At 37.6% G+C, this 21,101-nt stretch overlaps 1 long non-coding RNA gene across 1 annotated transcript; it reads left to right on the forward strand.

Moving 5' to 3' along the window:
* Nucleotides 1–13,368: 13,368 nt before the first annotated feature.
* On the forward strand, nt 13,369–17,671 carry LOC141520205 (uncharacterized). Its single transcript, XR_012477558.1, has 4 exons — nt 13,369–13,553; nt 15,180–15,352; nt 15,755–15,827; nt 17,431–17,671. It is a non-coding gene; the product is annotated as an uncharacterized LOC141520205 (long non-coding RNA).
* Nucleotides 17,672–21,101: the final 3,430 nt, after the last annotated feature.

Consider the following 21,101-nt stretch of genomic DNA (forward strand, 5'->3'; position numbering starts at 1 on the left):
CCAATATTTCCAAGTGAGTCTTTTCTCTTACTTTTAGCTATTCTCAGGAAGGTTTTGCAGATCATGCAAAATATGTGACCCTTGTTTTTGTGATCCCCCTTCTGATAATATCTAGGTTTCAAGAAGAATGTATGAAGAATTTTCAAATGTAAAAAATGTCAACAAAAACAATGGATAATATTAATGTAGGGTTCCAAGTATGCAAAATACTTCACACATATTTTGAACAGTTAGGTGGTAAAATGGATAGAGTGCCAGGCCTGGAATCAAGAATACTAATTTTCCCGAGTTCAAATTTGATCTTATAAACTAACTAATTGGGGCAGCTAGGTGGTATGGTGGAGGGGCAGCTAGATGCCACAGTGAATAAAGTACTGGTCCTGGAGTCAGGAAGACCTGAGATTAAATTTGACCTCATACACTTAATAATTGCCTAGCTGTGTGACCTTAGGTAAGTCACTTAACCCCATTGCCTTAAATAAAAATAAATTTTAAAAGAAAGGTTAGTAGAAACTAACTGTGTGACCCTGGGCAAGTGATATAACCCTATTTGCCTCAGTTTCTTCATCTGTAAAATGAACTGGAGAAGGAAATGAATGGCAAACCACTTAAGTATCTTAGCCAAGAAAATCCCAAATGGTGTCACAAAGATTCAGACGTGCCTGAAAACAACTGAATTGAATTTATATAATTTTCTTATTTGATCCTCATAACTATCCAGTTGGGTAGATTCAGGTTGTATTATTATTTCCTTGTTACCTTCAAGAACAATGAAGCTGAAAAAGATGAGGTATCTAGAAAGTAAAGTAGATAGAAACTAACTTTGGAATCTGGAAGACATGAGTTCAAAGACTTCTTTGGCACTTAATAAATGTGTGACCTTAGCTAAGTTTTTACCACATCTAATGGGGTTGTTGACAGAGTCCTGTAAAATCACATGGATTTTAAGGCTTTGCAAGTCTTAAATTGTTATATAAAAACTAGATATCTCTATTAAGTGAAAGATACATGACTAGATTAAGAGTAGGATCTGAACACAGATCTTTCTTGAATGCAAATCTAGAATGTGGAAATTTTTCATTCAAAATATTAAGACAACATATTTTATAGCCTAGGATCTTAATTGCCTAAAAATAGATGCTGTTGCTATACATAGAATTCTTCTAATGAATGATTTTCCTCGTACCATGTCACAACTCTGCTCAAAAATCTTCTATGGTTTCCCACTGCCTAGTTTATAAAGTACAAACTTCCTTGTCTGTCTTTCAAGTCCTTCACAATCTGACACCAGTTTTTTTCTCATATTTCTCTCAGCTCCAGTAAAACATTTATTCTTCTCCTGAAAAATACTAGCCCCCTTTCTCCACTTTACTTCCTTTGCTCATAATATTCCCTATGCTACCTTAATCCTCCATTCTTCCACTGAATGCAACTTATCTTTTAAATTCTAATTCAAATGTCTTGAAACCAAATAATCATGGAACTGCTCATTATCCCTAATAGTAATGACCTTCCCCCTTGGACCTTACATGTATTTTATAAAGCACTTCTCTAAGACATTTAACATAGATGATAATGTATGTATCATATTCCTCTATTAGACAGTAGGCTCCTTCAGAGAATGAATTATGTCTGTCTAATCTTTTTTATCTCCCTTAGTACCCACATTCTGCATTCAGTTAGAACTCGATAAATACTGGAATTTCTTTGACTTGTTTGAATTTATCTTTTAGGATATATGAATATATTGCAAAGGTCTCACTGCTGGGGTCAAGCAAATGCCTGCCTTCATAGCTTCTGCTCTTTTTCCTCCTCTGAAAGGGATCTCTGAAGCTTCCATGTATCTTGGGTCCTTTACTCTTTTACCTCCTATCCAGTTATTTGGTCTACCCTAGTCCTCTTAAATTTGAACTTAGCTGCTAATTAGAATTCCTCTTCTCCAAGTCTCACACCACCAAACTCATACAGCCAATAAGTCACTTAACTGAATCTTGCAAGTGTGCATTTTTTAATCTACTTATTACTGCTTGCTCCAATAAAAACTCTTCCCTGTAACAATTCTCATCAGTGAACACCATCACTACAGCAACCATCACCATTTATACCAGAAGGTACATATTTAGAAATTCATGAATGTATTGAATGAAAACTGAAAAAGACTAAGGGATATTATACTCACCATTACCTTCTTGTTAGAATTCTGATGCTAGTTTCATGGTTATTGGCAGCAGCAATGACATTTGGGGAATTCCAAGGTTTAAGATATACATGACATCAATAAAATTACTGCCCCTTAAGTATTTATTCAAGAAACAATGCAACATGAACCTTGCCAGGCTTGAGCAGGTCAGTATAAAACTTTCTCAGCAAATATCTCTCTTCTGGTTCTCAATCCAACTGTGAAAATGTGCCTGGAGAACTGTTGAAAAAATAGGGAGCTGACTCCCTCCAGCTCACCTGCTGATTAAGTCTTACTCCCTTTCTATTTCCATCCCATGATAAGATAGAATCAATGATAAGATGAAATGATGGGCCATCAAGCTCTGACAGCTTTTGCAAAATCCCATGGGGGAAAGTGGCAGTTATTTTAGTGATATCTCAGTTGGAAATCAGCCTATAGGTGAGGCTGATAACTCCCTAACTTTTTCTCCCTGTGTATATTGCTTGGAAAAATGAAAGATTTATAGCATCAACTTAGAAAGTTCTAAGAAAGCACCATGATCTAGTGATTAAAAAACATTGGGCTAGCAGAAATCAGGAGATCTCAACTCCAAAACGGAAAGAGAACTTCCCACAGAGGTCCTAAGACCAGAGAATTGCTTTGTTTTTGTGGGGCAATGGAGGTAAGTGACTTGTCTAAGGTCATGCAGCTAGTATGCATCAAGTGTCTGAGGCTGAATTTAAACTTCAGTCCTTAAGACTCCAGGACCTGTGCTCTATCCTTTGCACCACCTAGCTGCCCCACCTAAGACAAGAGAATATTAACCTAGAAGAGTTCTTTAGAGCTTAGTTCAGCCTCATTTTCCAGATGAAGAAACTGAGCTAACTTGATCACATAGATAGTAATTACCAGAGCTGGGATTCACATGCAAATCTTTTGATGCTAAAACCTTCCCTGTCCAGTTATAGCTCTGATGTTAACTAGTCAAGTTACTTAGCCTCTCTATGATTCCTCATCATTAAAATGAATAGATTCAGCTATTCAGGTTCCAGGATTCCCTTTAACAATGACATTCTATGATTTGATGGCAACAAACTGAAATCTGTGGCATAATTCATCAGTCTTTCCCAGGTCACCAGATACCTTCTTAGGATATCTTGGAATTTTAAATGAGTAGAATTAAAAGTAAAATCATTCCCTTTTCTTTGCTCCATAAATTGATTATAAATTGAACAGATTAGTCATTCAGTGCTGCTGCCTTCCTACAAGGTAAAGGAAAACTTTCTTTGAATTTGTTATTCGAAAATAAAATGGACTGTCTCTGGAAATGATGAGCTCTCCTTCAAATTGGTCTTTAAACAGAAATTGGATCACTCGTTGGAAATGTTTTATCTCAAAAGTTTTTTGAGAATTCAATGAGGTAATATGTATAAAGTGCTTTGCAAATATTAGAGCACTCCATTAGACATTTTGATGATTATAAATTAAGTATAAAAGACCTATGAAGAAAAATGCTATCTGGATCCAGAGAAAGAACTGATAAATAGAAGCATATATGAATGATTTTATATACATACATATATGTATATGTATATGTATATATATATGTGTGTCTGTGTGTGTGTGTGTGTGTGTGTGTGTGTGTGTGTAATGGTAATCATCTCTAGGGTGGAGAAGTAGGAGAAAAAAAGGAAGTTATATGATAACTTTATTATATATAAAGGAATAACAAGTTGTACATAATAGACCTGCAGTTTCATTTGCAATTATCTTTTTTAAAAATTCTACTATGTTATGGCAATGTTTGTATTATTTCATAAACTAAAAATAAAAGGCATAGAGACACTAGTTGTGAGCAAGTCACTTAACCCTGTTATCCTCAGTTTCTTCATCTATAAAATGAACTGCAAATGGATATGGCAAACTACTCCAATATCTTTGCCAAGAAAACCACAAAGAGTCAGACATGACTGAAAACAACTGAACAACAGCAACAAAAGGATTTGAGATAGCTGTCCTCTGAGGACCTTTCTACCTGAGTTTCTATGATTCTATGGTAAAAGAAATTAATTATGATGATGCTTGTATTATAATGCATATATGACCTACAACAGTTAGGAATGAGTATCAAGAGTAGAAAGTGAGTATCCTGCCACAAGATGATTATATAAGCTCAGACAAATTAAGTCTCAGGATTTTGTATGGAGTCTTAAGTTTCTTCATTTTAAAAATAATGAGGTTGGATTAGCAGGTCTCCATGGTCTCTTTCAGTTCTACTCTGCTAGGATTCTAGGATTCTGTAAATAAACCATCTGTTACACTAGGCTCTTATTACATATGTATTTTATGAACAAGGCACAGAAACCAAAGAGAATATAAAGAATCACTAATGCAATGATTTAAAAAGATAGATAGATGATGCTTTTGAAGCAAAGATCTGGGATCAAGAGAAAGAAGAATATTTTATTTTTTATTAGGTTTTTGCAAGGAAAATATGGTTAAGTGACTTGCCCAAGCCACACAGCTAGGTAATTATTAAATGTTTGAGGCTGGATTTTGAACTCAGGTACTCCAGGGTCAGTGCTCTAACCATTGTACCACCTAGCCACCCCAAGAAGAATATTTTAAATTAATGAACTCAAAGGTTGTGATGGCATACTGGAATGACTGTGATCCTTGAAAGATAGGATACTTGAGTTCAAATTCAGATTTTACTTACTGCTTTGTGACTGTGTGATGCTGGGCAAATCACTTTATTATTTCAAGTGTAACTTTCCTCATCTGCAAAATCAAGATAATCATACTTTGACAACCTAGTTCACAAAGGAATTACAAAGAGGTTTGATCATATTAAAGTATTATAAAAATAAATCAAACAGACTGCCCCCCTAGACTGAGGTCTCCAGCAACCCTTCCCCCAAGATTCACTGGTGTATATAAGTGGGTTTGGAGGTGTTACTTTCTTTGCCATTGGCTCAAGCTCCAATTTTAGAGATCCCTTGCATTCCAGTTCCATTTATTTACTTAATAACTAGATTAGTGTTAACAGAAGAATATTTACTTCAGGGGAACAAACAATATGCACATCCTCTCCGGTGGGGAAGGGGGATAGAACATAATCTTCTCTTATATTACCTCATTTTCTTAGAGTAGTGTGGGAGGGAAGGATTAGTTTTACAGTTGAACCCAGTTCCTATATGGATGATGGTCCCACCAGACTTTCCTCTTGTGCTAGCAGCAGCATCCAACCTAGAACCCTACCTAATAGGTTTGGGAATTCAGCTACCTGACCCTAAAAGTAGAAAGGACAAATGAAATAGACTCCATCCTTAAGCCTCTTTCTCTAGGCCTCCAAGTGCGTTGTGATTAGTTCAGGATATCCATGCTCAGATGAACAGAACCTTCAACCCATCCCCACCCTTCATCCCCCTGCCAGAGGCTGTTAGAAATAGCCAGTGCTACTATCCCATATATGATAAGAATTTTTTGTTTGTTTGTTTGTCTGTCTGTTTTGTTTTGGCAAGACAATTGGGGTTAAGTGACTTGCCTTAGGTCACGAAACTAGTAAGAGTCAAGTATCTGAGATCAGATTTGAACTTGTCTTCTTGATTCCAGGGATTCTAGGCCCTATCCACTGTGCTGCTTAGCTGCCCATATTCCATAGTTTCAAATTCAAATTAGTTCCAGCTCTTCATCCAATGGAAAAAGGAAGCTTCTACCTCATCCCAATGTAGATCCAGTCCATCTCACACATAAGTGCCTTCAAATTAGGTGATTTGAGCATATACACAAAGCCTCTTAGAGTAGATTTTTTTAAGTTAAATTAAATATATGTTAAGTATTTATGGTGTGCAGAGCACTGAGCTACATTACAATACATGGTCAGAACAGGAGAGTGAAGCAGAGAATGTAAATTAACATGGAAATAGAAGAGATAGCTAAGAAGAGCTGCAGAGGTTTCATTTCTGGGACCAAATACAAAATGGTGTTTTTGGTCTTCTAAGCCTTTCATATCCTATTCCCTTCCTCCAGTCTTCTTACACCTTACTTCCTGACGTGTACTTTTTGATCCAGTGACATTGGCCTCCTGGCTGTTCCACAAACAAGACTAGCTCTGGGTATTCTCTCTGGCTGTCCCCCAGGCTTGGAATGCTCTCTCTCCTCCTATCTAACTGCTGACCTTCCAAGCTAAATTTAGTGAAATTTCATCTTCTACAGGAAACCCTCTCCAACCCCTCCTATTTACAGTGTCTTTCCTCTGTTAATTATTTCCTATTTTTTCTGTACAAAACCTGCTTTGTAGATTTTTTCTTTTGTCTCTCCCATTAGATTATAAACTCTTTGTAGATAGAAACTATGTTTTGTCTCTTTTATAATCCTAGCACAACACAGTATCTGACTCTTGATAAATGTTTACGGATTAATTGAATAAGGCACACAAGTATCTGTTTTGGGATAGCTTAGATGAAGACAGCTAAGTAGTATAGTGGATAGAGTGTTAGATCTGGAGTCAGGAAGACTCATCTTCTTGATCCCTGGAATCAGGAGTTCAAACCTCAGTATTTTTATTAGCTATGTGACCCTAGGCAAGTCACTTAACCCAGTCTGCCTCAGTTTCCCCATCTGTAAAATGAGGTGAAGAAGGAGATGGCAAACTATTCCAGTGTTTTTGCCTTGAAAACTTCAATTGGGGTCATGAAGTCAACTGAACAACATCCAGAATTTTTCTGACAACCTTGGGTTTCCTTTCATTTACACTGAAGCATCTTCATTATGAAATTAGTTACAGCTCTTCATTAAACCAGAGAGCCATCCAAGAGAAAAAAACTGGTGATTAATCCTAAACCAATCAAGATTATTCTTTTGGTCATCCTTGCCTCTACATTTAGGTATCTAGTAATAATAAAAGTTAATATTTATATGGTTCTTCTTATGTGCAGACACTGTGCTGAAAACACTTTACAATTATTATCTCATTTGATTCTCACAAAAACCCTGAGAAGTAGGAGCTATTACTAAACCCATTTTAAATATAGGGAAACTGAGGCAAATAGGTCACAGGGTCACACAGCTAGTAAATGTCTGAAGGCAGATTTGAATGAACTCAGTCTTCCTGACTGCAAGCCCTGTACTTTCTCCAAGATCCACTCAACTATTCCCTTTCATTCCCTTGTTTATTTCTTTTTTAAGCACCCCCACCCCAAAAAAAGGCTTTTTTTTTTGCACACACAGCAATTGGCACTTTGATAGGAGATAACAATTTATCAACAGAATCCTGAAAGTATTACTCTCCCCATTTTACAGAGGTGAAAACTGATAATAAATTGCTGGACCTCTCTATAAAATGGGGGAAATAGCCCCTTCAATCTCAGAAACTTGTTAATTCAGGTCATCTAAATAAGGTAGGAAGACTTGAAAGGAACTATGCAAATGTCAATTGTTTCAATTGTTCTTGCTAAATGGAATTGTGTATTAACTTGCCCTGACAGACCAAAATAAATTATGCTGTTAAGGAAAAGTGGTCCTGGATGTGAGATCCATTCATTCCACTTAAATTAATGTTCCCCTCTTACAGTCAGCTTCAATGGGGCTGTAAAGCAAAGAAAATCGCAGCTGTTTAATCCTCTGGTCCCTGTGCCTATTTTTTTTTTTTTAACACACTGGCTCATGGTTAGGGACACTGTTTTTTTGTTTGTTTTTAATTAACTGGCTTGTTGCTTGAGAAGTGTCAAAAGGAAGCTTGGCCAGTTCTGTCTTCCACGTGTTCCTGAAATGAATTGACTTTCACAGCTTTGTAATTATTTCCCTCCTCTGCAGGGCCTTATTTCTGCAACCATCCAGGTCCCAACAGGAAGGAAAGTGTGAATTCTGTAGGCTGCTGGTGGGCCCGAGGCTATCCCATGATTGCCTGAGCCTTTGACACATGATGAGGAGGAGACACCCATATTATCAGATGTGGTTAAGAATTCACAAAGAGAGTCACCATGGGGCTTGTTCTGGTATCCTCCATTTGACCAAAGGAAAACCCCCTGAGCCTTAAAATAGCCAGCATCTTTGAAAACCTACTCAGGGACCTGCTATCTCTGTTTAATTAAGGAGATCCACAGAGAGGGAAATTGTTTTGCTGTTAGCACTGCTATCTGTGGCCAAAAAGAAAAAAAAAAGAGAAACATTTGGAGTGGGAGAAGTTATATTTAATTTGGCACTTAACATATGCTGCCTTGGGTTGTTGCTTCTTTTTGGCCCATTTGCTTCAACTTTCCATATAGATCATAAGCTCTTTGAGGACAGAGCCAGAGTTTTTTATTTGTATGAAGAGTGTATATACAGAGAGAGAGAGAGAGAGAGAGAGAGAGAGAGAGAGAGAGATCTATATTTGTATCCTACACAATAAAAAACAAAATTGATGAATAAAGGGCAGGCCTTGGTATCTGGACAATGGTAGATTCAAGTTCTGTCTCTGACACTTAAAATTTTTTGTTTCTGGACACATCACAACCTTCTAAGGCCATACAGTGAGGTATAGTGAGGGTTTCTTCAATGAGAGGCTCCCATGGTGAAGAAATACATTGAAAAATTTTGTTACAGTTAAATCCAGAGAGACAGAGATGAGGAGAGAGAGAAAGAGATCTCCCAGAATAGATATTTTATATGTAGAAGACTTTCATTAAAGAGATCTTGATAGTTTAATTGTGATTTCCTCATCTCTGATGGCTCAATATAGTAGAAGTCTTGTAAAGATTTGTATACTGTGGACTTTGCTAAGACTGAGTACCAGTTGAAAAGCAAACCACAGCACTGCTGGGGGTTCCAAAATTTAAGGATGCATATTTTTCTGGACCTAATTCTTGCTTCCTTCCCTCTCCCTCCCTGTCCCCCAAGCTGCTTATCTTCCACTTGTCCTCCAGATTCCTAAATAAATACAAATTCTTTATGTTTTGTCACAGTTGAGGATTGAGACAGTGTAGCTGGAAAAAGTAACAGACGGAGCAAGAAGATTCTGTTTGTTGATTCTGTTCTGGAGTTTGCCAATCACTCAGACTCCTGACCCTCAGATAATTATAATTCAATCCCTACCCTCAGATAATTTACATTTTTTTTTTTTTGCCAGGCAATGGGGTTAAGTGGCTTGCCCAAGGCCACACAGTTAGGTAATTATTAAGTGTCTGAGACCGGATTTGAACTCAGGTACTCCTGACTCCAGGGCCAGTGCACTATTCACTGCACCATCTAGCCATCCCAATAACTTACATTCTATGGGGGGAATGCAACATGATTCCACATAAGAAAAATGAGGAGATACATAAAGATCTACATTCAGTCATCTCTTACTCTTTGTGATCCAATCTGGGGTTTTCTAAGTAAAGATATTAGAGGGGTATGTCCTTTCTTTATCCAGCTCAGTTTTCAGATGAGGAAACTGAGGCAAACTGATTGCCCAGGGTCACAAAGCTAGGAATGCCTAAGGTCAGATTTGAGCTCAGATTCTCCTGATTCTAGGCCTGGCATTCTACATACTATCTAGTTTCCTCCCACATATAGAAAAAGATGTAGATTAAATAAATAAAGTGATTTACTAGAGTAACCTAAGAGCTGGAGGAATAAAAATGTTCTCATCAAGAAGGTGACACTTGAAGTGAGCCTTGAGGTAAACTAAGAATTATAAGGGGCAAAGACAAGAATGAGCATTCCAAGAATGAGGGATAGCTTGGGCAAAGGGAGAGGGGCAGAAAATAGAATGTTGTATATGGAAAGAACATAGATTGATTTGGCTAGAGCATAGTGACTATGAGGAGATGTGTGGATAAGCTGGATCCAAGGTGTAAAGGATTTTAAATGCCAGAGGACTTTATTTTCCCCAAGAGTTAATGGGGTTATTGAACAGAGAAGTGACATATTCAGACTTAAGATTTTGGACTACAGGCAAAGAGATGGCATAGTGTATAAATAAATTCCTGCACTAAGAGTCATGAAGATCTAATTTCCAATCTTTCCTCAGATCAATCGTTCTACTTGTGAGACCATAGTCAAGTTACTTAATTGCTCTGTGCCTCAGTTTCTTCACATTGTCAAATGAGAGGGCTGGACTAGATGACCTGGAAACCCTCTTCCAGCTCCAAATCTAAAATCACTGACACTACTATCATTGGGTCCATTGTAGGGAAGAGAGATGATGCAGGGAGGCTAATTAGGAGACTTCTGAAAAAGGCTTTTTTCAGGTGCGAGTCTATGAGCACCTGAAGCTGTGATCATGTGAGTAGAAAAAGGGAAACAAATATGAGAAATATCGAGGAAGTCGAATTCTTGATTGTTAAAAGACCATGCTACCTAAGGGACTGGGAAGAAAAGTCTCAATGTTTGAAAGATTCTATATAGGACATACTTTGTGCCTATTTTTTTTCATCTGTCTCTTTTGTACTAACCAGACTTGACTATTCTATGACTGATTCTATGCAAACCTTCCCCTTACTGTGTAACAAATCCATTCTTTCCTTGCTAACATTTCTCTTTAATATAAATATACCAAGAATCATGATTTCAATAGGTGTTGACCTTGGTAATCAAAACTATTTATTACCTGATGAACAATGTTCTGCCAGTGAGATTCTCTGAACTTAGCTAGGTTGGTCCTTAGATGAAAGACACACAGCCTTTTATCATGACCCTAATGACAAACTTATCAACTCATTTGCTTATTGTTTGGATTTTGATGACTCAGAATAAGTTCTGTTCTGGTCAGAAATTCTAAGAGTCTTACCCTCCCTGACTGAATCTTTTATGAAAGCAAACTAGGTCATCTTTTGTCTCTCTTCTGCCTTAGCTTTTAATCACTGAGTGGGTATTTCCACAGACAAATAGAAATTGGGAAAGTCCTTTGTTTAAAAAGGTCAAAGTCTCCTATTGCCTCCAGGGCCATCTCCAATTGTTCCTACCTATGTCTTGTCTCTGGACTACACTGACCCTGGAAGAGAGAGTGAGGTTAATGACTTTGCACACAGCTCTAGTTCACTTAAATCCAAGTGCAAGTCAAGATGCAAGTCAAGACATCACCCTTCTGATGCCATTTCATCCTTCAGTCTCAAAGAGATCGAAGGATGAACAACTTGGTAGATCTGGGCAGAGCTCATCTTCACTGGCAACAATCCAGGAATCACCTGCACATCACAATTAAGTATTGGAAAAGGTTGTAAAGATTTCGGTAATCTACTACCTTGTTAAACAAAGAAGTCCTAGGGAAACTCAAATATCCTTGAGTCACCTCCCAAAATGAGACCTGTGGTGATGACAAAAGCCCCTTTTCAGTGCTGGTCCAAATGTTCCACCACCATCCTCCCTTATTCACTTGAATCAGCAGCAATTCCTGAACCTTGTTCTGTGCACCAGGTTCAGGATTCCTTCTCCATTTCTCCCCCACTTCATCCTTGGTTCTGCTTGACCCAGATAAGAACCCTATAAAAACTCACAAGACTTCACTGGTTTTGACTCCAATTCCCCCAGAATCCCAACAGACATGACCTGTATCCATCTTTCCTGACTGCTCCTTCTTGCTGTATTTACCCTCAATAAAACTGGCTGAATTTACTTTCTTTCTGTTGATTGTATTCTATTTTATATTCTTTAATTTCTCATGCCACACTTTGGATTAGAAGTCTCAAGTCAAAGAGCTTTTGTAGAAGACCTTTTTCTCAAGCATGAATTTGCTTTTCTGAACTGGGGTCAAATCACAGATCAAATATTTATGATTTCTGTGATTACTTCCCTCTCCAAAACCCATCTCTCTTCCTCAGTTTCCTCATAAGCAAAATGAGAGAATTAGTTTGGATGGATTCTAATTCCTTTCCAGATTTAAATATAAGGTCCTAAGAACCTCTACCCCCCCCAAAACAATGGTCACTTTAGGAAAAAATGTTTACATCATCGTAGAAGTCTAGAGGGGAAAAACCCTGATTGTCTCAGCCTCTAAGTGTTAAAATATCCCTTAGTATCATGGAAAGAACACCTGGTGAAACTCACTCTAGTCATTCAAAGGATCACACCCACTGATCTCTAAATGTGTTGCTGGCATGAGTCAAACCTCAAGATAATACCCAAGTGATATATTTCTTTTTATCTGCTTTCACAGTATTGTTTAAACTAGGTGTTGATGTTTCTTTTTGTGTTGATTTTTTAGAAGAGAGAAAAAGCATAAACAGCCTGAACCAGAAGTGGGGGAGCAGATAAATAAAACAAACACCAGAAAGCAAACCCCACATTTAAGCAGAGAGTAACTATGAAATGGACTGGACAGATTCCGAGGTAGTTTTTTTTTAGGAAAAATCCATGGATCCATGAAATCCCTACTTCTGGGTAATCTCTAACCCCCCATTACACAGTCCTGAATGCAAATTTGTGGTGGATGCAGAAAGATCAGCAGCAAGGTGAAAGCAGGATAAAATACCATGGAAAGAGATGACAGAGTGGGGCTTCCCACACAGGGCTGGCTCCAACCTCCTTGTAGCCTGTGCTAGTCCTTTCTGCAGTATGGTAAGCAAATAAAGGTTTCATGAATCCGAAGAAACAATCTGCAGAATTGAGAGAGGGAGTTGCTGCTGCTGCTACTGCTGCAATCTGAGAAGCTGTGAACTCCACTCTGGCAAGCAGGCTCTCCTTCCTTCCCTAAGGCAATGCAAACATACCCTGGGGCTCTCAGCCTTAGGGATTTCAAAACTGAGGGTTCCATTTTTGGCATCCATCAGAAAACAGAAGGCATAGTGGAGGGGAGAGGGAGAAGGGAAGATTTCTTAACATTGATCATCTGTACTTGGCCTAGAGATAGCTGATTCTGATGTTAGACCAGGAACCTTCACAACTACTGCTATTTAGACTTTTAAGAGGCTAGCAGTCTGTTCTCCACTTCCAGATGCAAGCTGAGCTGAGAATTATTCTGACATTTATGAAAAGACTTGTTGCTCTGGGGAAGAAGAGCTCTGCATCCTGATGTCTGAAATTATCTTCAAGGAAAACAAATAAAAATAACCATAAAAAGGCAGACAGGGTCACAAGGAGACATACTCTTTAGGGGAGGTGTGAATAGGAAAGGTTTTTTTTAATTCATTAGTCTTTCTGGAATGCTAGTCTAGAGTATTGCAGAAGATGTGAGAAGTATGAGCTGAGCCAAGCTGATCATGTGAGAAGTCGAAGAACTGTATTACTGGTATAAGATTGGGGACATGGAGGGAAGAAGAGAGGAAAGACTAAGGATCTTGCACTCTTGCCTCAGAATGAAGAATTCTAGTCTTAATAGCTCTGTAGAACTTCTAATGGACCAGTTATAGGAAATGCAAAAGAAGACAGTGAAGGGGGAAAATGGAATATGTTGGGACACCTTTTGGAGCAGCTAACAGAAGGAGTGGTGAGTCCTTCTCTCTCCCTAGTTCCAGGCTACTCATCCATTCAAACACCTATAAAAGAATACATGCCTTAGGGTCCCTTTTTCCCTACTTTTCTCATAATGATCCCATTGATCATTACTTTCCTAATTGGACAAAGACTATATATTCAAACCCATTCCTGTGGGAGGAAACAGAGTCTATTCTATTTGTATCATCAGGTTGGACTCTTTCAGGTCACCTGTTCTCATAGCTACTCATACCATTGAGATTGGCAAAGAGTCATCAACTACAACACTTCTATTAATAACCAAGATTATAATTTTCCTTGCCACTGTATCCTAAGGGCATCTTGACACTGTTCTTTGCCCTCCAGACTCCTTGGCACAGAAGTCCTCCTTTAAGATACCTGGACTTAGTATCCATCCTGCCACTGTACCTCCTATATGTTGTTTCCCCTAATTATGATCTGAGTTCCTTGAGAGCAGGAATTGTCTTTTTTATTTGTATTCTGAGGGCTTAGCACAGTGCCTAATACATAGTAATTATCATACATATCTTCCTACTTGCCTACTTACCTACCATCATGTGTGTGTATAAAGAGCTATTAGTTCCTGGAATTTGTATAGACAGAGATTCTGTAAATTTTTCATCCTAAACTCTAATTTTTGATATTTAATAAATTACTGGTCAATGAGGGTTGGAAGAAGAAATTGAAGCCATAATATTGAAAGGAATCTACATATGGATTGCTCTGGCAATTCTCTATGACCACCAATCATTGCCTTCAAATTCTTAGTGAACATTAGCACTAAAATAGAATTTACAATGTACAATAAACAGTACAGGTTCTGTTCCCAGTGAATATATAATCTAATTCAAAGATAAAACCAGCTTTAGCCCTAGTTGGCTGAGTTAAAAGTACTCTAATTTTAGAAATACAGGGTCTCTCTACCTCCTCCCACCCTACACCATCACCCATAGCCAAGTACCAATGCAGTAAGCCAATTCAGGCTTTTAATGACACTGTAAAAATAGATGGTTATTCTTCTCCCGGGAGGAAGCTCATATGCACAGAGTTGGGGGGGGGGTGCAGGTAGGAGAGTTGCTGGAAAAGGTATGTAAAGCCCCAGGATGAAAGGGGAGAACTGGTAAGGAATCTCAGCAGCGAATGACTAGCTGGACAGGGTAAACTGAAAGAAAATGGAAAAAAGTAGGGGAGGGAGAGAGGAAACAGAGACAGAGAAACAGAGAGAGAGACAGAGACAGAGAAAGAGACAGAGACAGTCAGAAAAACAGACAGAAAAAAGAGAAATAAACAGACAGAAATAGAGAGACAGAGGAAGGGAGACAGAAACAGAGATACATAGAGAACAGAAAGAACAGAAAGAGAAAATCAGAGAAAGACAGAAAGAGAAATACTGAGGGAAGGAGAAGAAGGGAGAAAGATACTGGAATGGGAATATGGTAGAGAGAGGGAAAGGGAGAGAAGAAAGGAATGGGAGAGGGAGGGAGGAAAGGCAAAAGAAAAGAATAAAAATGGAAAGAAAAAGAAAAAAGTGAATTACATATTGTAAGTCTTATCAGATGGTAGGCAGACACTCAAAGCAGGAGCTATCTGACTCTCTCCCCAATTCTCTACTCAAAAGGAACATTGTGTGCTCAGCAAGAACCTAAAAACAAAATATCTGTCAGATTTCTGTTTCGGAAGAAAAAACCCAGCAACAACCTTATTTTCTCCCTTGTCAAATCTCCTGGAATATGCACATGTGGCCAACTGCAATGTGACTCTGGATGCAGTATTAAGGGAAATAAAGTGCTGGTAAGAATTTTTGACCTTCCTGTTTCAGTAGGTATGATGGCTCCCCACAACATTATACACTCAGGAAAGATGATCCCCTCTTCTCATGGCTCTTTGCTTGACAATCAATAAAAACCCCCATTTAAAATTCTGTTATTTCAGGCTTGTTCTACGGGGGAGATAGATACTTATTGTCTGACTGATTGTAGACACTACTTTGTTTTTATTTATCTTTTCAAGTACATCTTCCACCTCCACAACTAGACTAGATGTTCTGTGAGGGTAGAGACAGGGTCCTTTTTCCCCCCCATTTATTCCTCAGCTGTACTTATTTGGACTTCTCCATTAATCCATTGCCCCATGGACTTTGCTGTTATCCTTCTCCTTTTCAACTTCTTTTTGTGTGTTGTCTCCCTACCTCAGGTCCTGTTGGATTGTAAGCTCCATGAGGACTGGAACTGTCTCTTTTCTCCCTCCTTAGAGAGCATAGAACAAAGTAAGTCTGGAATGGTGTATTAGTTTTGGTCTGCTCACTTTAGAATAGATGTTGTCAAAATGGAAGTTAGCTAGGATGAAGAGGGGACATGAAAGCATGTCTTATGAGTCCTGGTGGAAGGCACAAGGGATTTTTATCCCCCCAAATTAGGGGGTGACATACAAAATAGCAATTTTCAATAACTGAAGGTCTGCAAAATGGAGGAGAATTTAGGTTTTTTTCCTTGATTGGTTTCAGAAAACAGAACTGGAGCTATATGTAGAATCTGACTTCAACTCAATATGAGCAAGAATCTCCTAATAATTAAATTGGAATGGAGTTCCCCAGATGGTATTAAGCACCTCAATGATGGAGGTATTCCAGTAGAACCTGACTGATCACTTATTTGTCTGGTGGGTTGTTAGGGATATTTTGTTTCTTGCAGTGGGTAGACTAAATCAGGGCTTCTTAATCGTTTGGAGGGTCATGGACCCTTTTGGTAATTTCATGACTCTGCAGAATAATGTTTCTAAAAGCATAAAATGAAATAGATAGGATTATAAAGGAATTCCATTAACAAAATATATTTTTAAAATCAAGTTAAAAAATAAATAAAAATCGTTTGATAAACCCAAAGAGTTCAGCTATTGGGATAAAAACTCCCTCTTTGATAAAAACTGCTGGGATAATTGGAAGTTAGTATGGAAGAAACTTAGATTAGACCAACACCTCACACCCTTTACCAAGATAAGATCCAAATGGTGACAGGACTTAAAACATAAAAAAAACAATACTATAAGCAAATTAGAAGATCAAGGACTAGTTTACCTGTCAGATCTATGGAAAGGGGAGCAGTTTATAACTAAGGAAGAGTTGGAGAACATCACCAAAAACCAATTAGATGATTTCGATTACATTAAATTAAAGAGCTTTTGTACAGATAAAAGCACTGTAACCAAGATCAAAAGAAATGTAGTAAATTGGGAAACAATCTTTACAACTAATGATTCTGACAAAGGACTCATTTCTAAACTATACAGAGAACTGAATCATATTTTTAAAACAAAAAGCCATTCCCCAATTGACAAATGGTCAAAGGGTATGCAAAGGCAATTTACAGATGAGGAGATCAAAGCAATCCATAGCCATATGAAAAAATGTTCTAAATCATTAATTATTAGATAAATGCAAATTAAAGCTTCTCTGAGGTACCACCTCCCACCTCTCAGATTGGCCAATATGACCAGAAAGGATAGTGATCATTGTTGGAAGGGTTGTGGGAAATCTGGGACACTATTACACTGTTGGTGGAGCTGTGAACTCATCCAACCCTTCTGGAGAGCTATTTGGAACTACACCCAAGAGATTATGAAAAAGGGTAAAAACATCACTTGTACAAAAATATTTATAGCAGCCCTGTTTGTGGTGGCAAAGAATTGGAAATCAAGTAAATGTCCTTCAACTGGGGAATGGCTTAGCAAACTGTGGTATATGTATGTCATGGAACACTATTGTTCTATTAGAAACCAGGAGGGATGGGAATTCAGGGAAGTCTGGAGAGATTTGCATGAACTGATGTTGAGTGAGATGAGCAGAACCAGAAAAACACTGTATACCCTAACAGCAACATGGGGGTGATGTTCAACCTTGAAGGACTCGCTCATTCCATCAGTGCAACAATCGGGTACAATTTTGGGCTGTCTGCAAAGAAGAGTGCCATCCGTATCCAGATAAAGAGCCGTGGAGTTTGAACAAAGTTCAAGGACTATTCCCTTTAATTTAGAATAAAACAGATATCTGATCTTGTTATCTCTTAGACTTCTTGTCTCTTCTTTAAGGATATGATTTCTCTCTCATCACACCCAATTTGGATCAAGGTACAACATGGAAACAAAGTAAAGACTGACAGATTGCTTTCCGTTGGGGGTGGGGAGTAAGATTGGGGGGGAATTGTAAAACATCTTTAATAAAAATAAATTTAAATAAATAAATAAATAAAAATCAAGTTCATAGATCTCAAGCTAAGAACCCAAAATTATTTCAGAGGTTCTTTCCAGTATTTAAGGATTTATCTGCCAAACATTTGCTGAGCTCCAGGGCTGATGATATAAATGAGGAGGAAGAGGAGGAGGAGGAGCAGGGAGAGGTTAACAAAGGTAAATGATGATACCTCCAATTCTGGAATGGTCTTTAGGATGATACTGCATGATACCATAAAAAAAGACACTTGATTTTGGAATCAGAAGACTTGGGTTCTAATTCTGCCTCTGGAATTTACCATCTGTGTGACCCTGGACAAGTCTCTTAGCATTTTTGGCCTTGGCTTCTCCTAAAAAATGAGAAAGTTGAACTAGACATCTTTGATTCCTTCTAGTTCTAAATTTAAGATTCCTTGGTCTTCTTTGCTTAAGCCTTCTTTAAAGGAGTTACAGCAAACAAACTATGTATGATGGAAAATCATGGTTTCATATACATTGCTCTCTGTTCTTTTATGTATTGAAATGTGTGTTCATTGAGTTTGTAATAAAAATATTTTTAAAGGAGCTAGACCCTTCATTTAATATTAAAATAAACTCTAAATTTTACTTGGTCCTTGAGCACTTAATTTTTCAAAGCATATTGTTTCAGGCCATGATTCCAACAGACGGCTTGGTTTCCACTATTGTGGGTTGAGAAAGATCAGGAATGTTTTTGAAAGTTAAAATAAGCTCACTGGAGTCTTATAATCTATTTATAAGTTTTTCCTCCCTGCCTGCTTGATTGTCTCTTCCCTAAAGCATCTTTGGTCCCAGTTTATATAATACTGAGAACTGTTCACCTGTAGTTTGTAGCTCTTGATAATGTCTAAGCAGCTCATAGGAGTCTTTTATCAGACCAAAGTACAGGTGGATTAAAATCACCTTTGGGGGAAAAAATAGAAAGAAAAGAAAAGAAAAGAAAAAGTTCCATATATTTTTAAGAGCAAGTTAGACGCAGAATCATGACTCGTCATCAGGGATCTTTTCCTTTGTCCACTGGAGTCATGGGGTTGATAGATAAATTCAATGCAGAGCCTGGAAGGCATGGGATTAATATTCCCCACCTCAGCTACTGTCTCATCACAACTTCCAACACACACATACACACATACACACATACAGACAGATACACACACATTCACAAATACACATATATACAAACTCATATATTCACACACACACAAACAGTGCCTAACACATACACACATATACACACTCATACATATTCACACACATAAACATTCACATATGCACATACTCATACACAAACATTCATACACACAAACACACATAGACATGCTCATACATATTCACACAAATAAACACATACACACAATCACATATATACACATTAGCACACAAACGCATTCACACGTACACATACTCACAAACATTCATACTAATGTATAAATACACACACACACACACACACACACACACACACACACACACACACACACAAATGCACATCACACCAGAACCTGGCTTACTGGGATTCAGAGCCACTGTTAAACAGCCACGCAGCAAGTTCCTAATTGGTACCAAGAGCTCAGACTCAAGAACAATTTAGAGAACTAGGATCCTCTGGTTTCCTAAGTGGAATGAAAGAATAGAGATTTTCAAAAAAGTAGTAGAGAGGTATGCAGGATCCAGTTCTAATCAGCTGAGAGAAGAACCTAAATATTAAATTTTCAATGTGAGTATTTACACCTTCAAAAAATGCAAATACTACAAATTAGTGCTTGATTTATTATTTTTTTAGATTAAAGAAAACAAAAGCAAAGCAGCAGCTAGATGGTGAAGTGAATATAACACTGGTCTTGTTGTCAGGAGTCCCGAGTTCAAATCAGAGCTCTGACTCTTACTAGATGTGTGACCCTATGCAAGTTACTTAATCCTTTTTTGACTGAAAGATAATATAACCTGATGGAAAAAAATGTTATTTTGTGTTGTAAGGATTACATGAAATAATATTTGTAGAGTACTTAGCACCAAAGTCAGGTATTTAATAAATGTTTTTCTTCCTTTGTAATTTTATTAAATGCAACAAAGCTGCCAGGTAGGGAGGGAGATTATCTATCTTTCAATTTTCTCAGACAAAGGAGTGCAGATTCACAGAAAATTCAATGGGATTATCATTTAAGTGACTGGTCAGAATGGTCAATTAAAGAAAAAGCAGTGGTGGGAACCCATTTTTTTTTTCTTTCTAGAAATTCAACTCTTACCCATGTAGAGTTTACCCTATGCCTAATTCATATATTTCTGTATTTTTGTTCACAACAAAGCCTACTCATCCTTTAAAACCCAACTCAGATGTCTCCTACCATGAAATTTTTCCAGATTTTCCACTTGATAAGTATTTCCTCCCCAATGTAGCCCCTGCCACATACTTTTATTGCAACTGTCTAATAGGTTTACTCCTTCTTTTTGTTTTTAATTCTCCATTAAAATCCTGCTCAAATACTTGTTGTGGCATGGATGTAACACTAAATCAAAAAGGCTTTGAATATGTACCCAATAACAGATAAGTAGGATGGAAGCTCCTAGAGGGCAGGACTTTATATTTACATCTCCAGAGTTTAGCACAATGCCTGATACATAGTTGGGGCCATTTGTTTGATTGATCTAGTAACTCATTCAAAAATTAGCATTCAAAAATCATCAGACTGGGAACCAGGAGTTATTTTGACTACAATAACCCATAAATATTGTCAACTAAAAAGTGGCATATCAATACCAATTAAGTCATGACTCTCTTGAAAAATAAAGTATTAATGTTATGTAACCTCTCCCTATAACAAATAGTAAGCCCTATAGAGAATTAAATAAGCCTCGATGTAATTCAATTCAATAGACATCTAATAAGCATTCCTTATGTACTCACCCCTGATTCACTTAGGATACAAAGAGAAAATAAAACTTTTCTTGTACTCTAGTATAGCTTATTTGGAGGAGCATGGGAAGAGAGGAGGGAAGGGAGAGGGCTATGAAGCAGCTGATGCTATGTAGTTCTGAGGAGTGGACAAGCTATCAAATAATCTATAAGTTTATATTAAGTTCCTATTATGTGTCAGAAACTATACTAAACACTGAGAAAGAAAAGACAAATACATAACAGCCCCTGCTCTCAAGATGCTAACATTCTAATAGAGGGACAAGGTTTTAAATAGGGACATGTGTGTATTTGTATATAAAAATATACATATATATGTATATAAATTTTGAAATATTGTACTGTATGTATACTGATTAATATATTTTTATATAGGTTTAAATA

This window comes from Macrotis lagotis, chromosome 1, assembly GCF_037893015.1.
Source record: "Macrotis lagotis isolate mMagLag1 chromosome 1, bilby.v1.9.chrom.fasta, whole genome shotgun sequence".
NCBI classification, from domain to species: domain Eukaryota; kingdom Metazoa; phylum Chordata; class Mammalia; order Peramelemorphia; family Peramelidae; genus Macrotis; species Macrotis lagotis.